At 35.6% G+C, this 4,963-nt stretch overlaps 1 pseudogene; it reads left to right on the top strand.

Annotated features, from left to right (window-relative positions):
* The first annotated feature begins 371 nt into the window (after positions 1-371).
* Positions 372-2,841, top strand: LOC113324325 (annotated as a pseudogene).
* The last annotated feature ends 2,122 nt before the right edge of the window (positions 2,842-4,963 follow it).

Genomic DNA, 4,963 nt, shown 5'->3' with positions numbered 1-4,963 from the left:
TAAACAGATGTGACGTTTCTGATGAACTAGTAGATATGGCTTGGATGATAACATTCTCTATTGTTATCGTGTTTCTAGGTTGTAGCTGTTGATATTTACGATAGGGGGTAATCTTATTGATGTATTGGTTACTCTAAAGCTTTAATCAACGTTCTGCAATCAATTGGTGGTGGTTAATATTCTGTGATATTTTCTTAGATTTAGGATTTTTTGAGTGAGAACATATAATCAAGCAATTGAGCTCTTTTTTTTTTTTTGTTATTGCGATTTTTTCTTAAATTTTTAGGGTTTTTATTACTTATTTATTTGGTTTTTGTTGTGAGAGAGAATGAGGTGGTGGTGGTGCTGGTGGTGGTGGTTTACTGGTTTTAATGGCGTTTCCGTTTGATAATATCTCTGGGGAAGTACAAAATATAGGTGAGATTTTGATTTTAATGATAAATTGTTTTTAATTTTTCTGGGTTTTATTCAGAATTTAGAAATATAGCTAATTTTTATGTGTTTGTGAATGAGGTTCTCGTAATTTTTCTGGGTTTTGATTTAGAAATTAGAAAAGAAGGCTCATTTTTTCGATTCTGATAATGGGGTTCTCTTAAATTTTCTAGGTTTTGATTTATAAATTAGAAATCAAGCTTCTTGTTTCTCTGAGTTTCATTTTGTGTCTATTTTGACATTGTTTGATTTTGAGTTTGGTTGGATTTATCTAGGTTATGGATGCGATGATCTATATTCAGAGTTATGGAGAGCTTGTGCTGGTCCTCTTGTTGATGTTGGTGAAAGGGTTTCTTACTTTCCTCAAGGTCATATGGAGCAAGTAAGGACTCGTCATCTCTAAACTGATTTTCATTCTCCATTCTTCATCCATTTTGAGTTTTTCTGGTAAAATTTTGAGCTAATTTGGTACATCACATTAAAACCTGGTGAAACCGTCACTGTCGAAGTGCTTTATGTACTAAAACGTTCGTTAGAAACGTTTCCTGAAGAGATCAGACAATCAGAACCACAGTTTGTGTATTTCCGTGATAGTGCGATTATTTTATCACCTTATCATGTTAAGGAACAAACAACATTTGTTAAAACTCCAAGCAATAAGATTGAATCTTTTACGAGAGTTGAACCTACTAACCGTGCTGGTGCAGAGATCAAGTATGGGAAATATGATAATCGTATTCCTTATATTCATATTCTCCAATACTTGTTCACTTTGAGAATAACAGTCCATTTTCGGTTGTTGAGGAACTTGTACATGAGGTTGAAATATCTCACCGGGGAAGCCTACAAATTACAGAGCACTATGCTCTGTCCCATGCTGGTGTACGTCATAAGGGCATCTTCTCAAGGTTAGTTATTAGTTCATAATAAGGTTTTCGTATCATTTTTCGTGTAAGTATTGGTGTAATTATTGCACCGTAAATGTACTTAGCTTATCGTTTTATGGCATGTTTACTTCATGAAACCATATAATCTGACATCCTATGAAGTCTTCTAATGTTTTGAAAGAAATTCAATTTACTTTTGATACATTGTTGATTTGAGGCTGTTTGTATTTTCTACTTCTAAATTGTTATCTGTCATAATCCTCTGAACTCTTCATTCTTTCAGGGTTGAATATCAATCTAGGCCATCGATTAGTGGTGTATCTTCATTTAAGCATCTAATTGCAAGACTACCCCCTCGAGTGCACTCCGTCTACTATCACATCACACTTGTGTACTAGTAATTCAAAGGTTTTTTAAACATCTTACACTTCTGTACTGCACAAATTTCTTACTAAGAAATTGCTTCATGGGGTTCTTTATAAATCACTATAACTGGAATTTTCTGTTTCAGTCCGAGCTTGAAATAGAGCCACGTTATCCATTGTTTGGAGGATGGAAATCCACTTCCGTTATTGGGTATGGACTACCATTAGAGGACTTCATTTTCGAGTCGGCTGATGGCAAGCGTTACCTTAACTTCAGTTTTGGATGCCCCCTTGTTAACACCGTAGTTGAAAAATTTACCATGAAGGTACAAATAATATCATAGTTGTGTTAGACTCGTAATTTTATTCTTACCGGATCCTTTCATCCATGATCTATTAAGTGATATGGAAATGAAAAACGTACAATTATCTGTTTTACATACTAGTTGATTGTATATATGTTACGCATCAGGTGGTGCTACCCGAGGGATCAAAAGATCCTTCTGCAATCGTTCCTTTTCCAATTGATCAACATCTCGAGGTATTTCTTCTCGTACACAGTATTAATGACTTACTGTTAAGAGTTGATAGACATTTGTGTATTTTTGTTGACTCTACCATGAGAAATGTACTCAATCACCCATATCTAAAACATTGTATCTTTGTGGAATTCTTGCAGACAAGTTACTCGTATCATGATTTTGTTGGAAGGACAGTGGTGGTTCTTGAGAAGAAAAATGTAGTTCTTGAAACACGGTATTCCTTTCCAGGTAATTATCCAACCTATCAATCAAATGGACCAAGGGTCGAAATTAGCACTAAATATGAATCCTAGTGTCTAGTGTATCTTCTTTTGCTTTTCTCTATTCTAATTTCACTTTCTGGCTTTTCACCGTTCAATCCTTTTATGAAGATTTTTTTTTTTTACAGTTAGAAGCATCAACAAATAAATAATTAGTTCAGAGAATTCTTATGTTTACTTTACCTTCAAGATTCTTTGTCGAATTGTTCATATCGAATTACTGGCATGTATTAGTCTTGGTTCTAATCTATGTTTAGATCTTTTTTATGTTATAATGTCTATTATGATGCTAATTAGACTTTGAATATTTTGTTGTAGGATGAATAAGAAGCTGATGAGGTTTATACAAGAGTGACTTTGCAGTCAGAATATGATGCAAGGAATCAACCAATCTCTCATTGAAGTGTTTTTCTTCTTTTGTTGATTTGTCGATCTTGTTTACTTATAAGCTTTTTTTTTGTGTTTTTGTTGCATTTTAGCCGAATGAACCTAGTAGTCCTGATCCGTGTACACAAGAACCACCAAGAAAGGTTGTTCAATCTTTTTGTAAAATTGTTTTCGCATTTGGAAGAGATTGTAGTTTGTTGAACTCGTAAAATGAAGTCAGTTAATAATGTTAATTCAATTTCAATTTTTTTTGATAATTTTGTTGGATTAATTAGATTCCCAAATGAACAGGGGTAACTTGATTTTGCTACAAGGAACTTTAATTTGAGCCTGGTTTTTGACCGGTCAAAACCACCATTTTTTTGATGTTGCAAAAAATTCGCAACTGTTTGAAACTGTTGCGACCTCCTAATTTCGCAACTGTTTCAAACTGTTGCGACAAATTCACGTTGCAACAGTTTACAACTGTTGCAACCGAAAATTCGCAACAGCTTAGGTGTCGTTGCGAAAAATTGCAACATCGACTTTCGTAACACATTCAAACTGTTGCAACCCCTCTTTGCAACTGAAATACGCTGTTACTAAACACTAAAAATGGTGTAGTGAATGGCCGTTCCAGAGTCAATTCGGTCACAAGAGAGGATGGGTCAATCTGTAAGAGGGAAGCTGAGAAATGTGTGAGATCAATGGTGACCAAGAATTGTTGGTGTGTTGTGTATTTTTCGTGAAAATAGTTTCTGAATTATTGAGTTTACTCAGTTGGGAGTAATTGTTAAGACGACGAGTTCGTGTATACGAAAGACTGTTTATCGAAAATTGTCTGTTGTTCCAATCATGATTCAGAGACTTATTTATATTGTTAGAATTGAAAAACACCTTGATCCCATGAAGTGTGACAGTTTTTGGAGTCAAAGATTGGGGAAGTGGAAATCGTGTTAAAACCAGTTGCTCATCGTGCGGAGACTTGGTTGATTTTCTACCCACTACTTTGCTAACTCCTCCAACTGATTGCACGACTTGCTCACATTCTCGTCGTGTGTATGAACACACGTGTCGTAGACCGCCAGACCAAAACCCTAGTTAATATCCCCCATGTGACACGATTGATGTCTCGTGATTGTGGAGCCAGTTGTTGACTTCATAGAACGACGAGTCCTTCTATTGCTGAGTCGAACGTGATTTGCAAATGTTCTGAGACTCATGAATTGAACATGTCTGTTGAGACAACGTTATCGGATAAATATTGATAACTTAAGGTGAGAAAATGTTGTTGAATCGTTGAATATTGATAGTTGAACCAATATTCCTTAGTCTGAGCAAATGTTGCTCGTTTGATGAATTGTTGGTATCAGGATCAAATTAAAATGTTAATTTAAGATGCTTACATCTGAGCCGAGCATAATTATTAATGTGTTTATCACGGGATCAACGTAAAATTATTAGTGTTTGAATCTGCTCAGAATTATGTTTTTGCAGAGCTCTGGATTCGAAACCCTAATTTTTGATCAATTGATGATTTATTGAAAATCAACAACAGAGTGAAGGAGGGACCGGATACATGGGATGATCAGTCGACCATGTAACCCCCAGATGCTCAAATGAGTGAAATACCAAAGTCTCCTGAAGACCAGTTGGTGAAAGGATGATTAAATATTGGTTTAATCATTTATTAAAATGGTGCCCGTCTCAGCTTTAGGTGATGAAACCTAATTATGAAAAGATGAGGGACCGTCCAAGAGGGCATGAGACCGACCCTTGGTGGTTGTAGGACTATCTGATGGTCGTTTGAGCAAACTCCAAGTCGTTTGAGAAGAGTTTGGACCCAATATGAGCAATTGAGCAAATTAGGTCAAAATTATTAAAACATGTGGTACCGGCTATTTGCAAGCCCTAGGGCCGGCCTTGGTCAGTCAAGGAGACATGCATGTGTCACCATAATGTCCGTGTCTCAGTCCTGAGAGTTTAGATATTTTCTGATGCGCGTTTGAGCAACATTTTGAGAAAATATAAAGGATTCAGGGTTTTGATGAGACTGAGGAATCTTCATGAGATGATGAAAAATAATTAATAAAATAAGGGATTGTAAGGTG

Source organism: Papaver somniferum, chromosome 11 (genome assembly GCF_003573695.1).
Source record: "Papaver somniferum cultivar HN1 chromosome 11, ASM357369v1, whole genome shotgun sequence".
NCBI lineage: Eukaryota > Viridiplantae > Streptophyta > Magnoliopsida > Ranunculales > Papaveraceae > Papaver > Papaver somniferum.
Note: the sequence above shows the minus strand (reverse complement) of the source record. Positions and strands in the feature narration are given on the sequence as shown.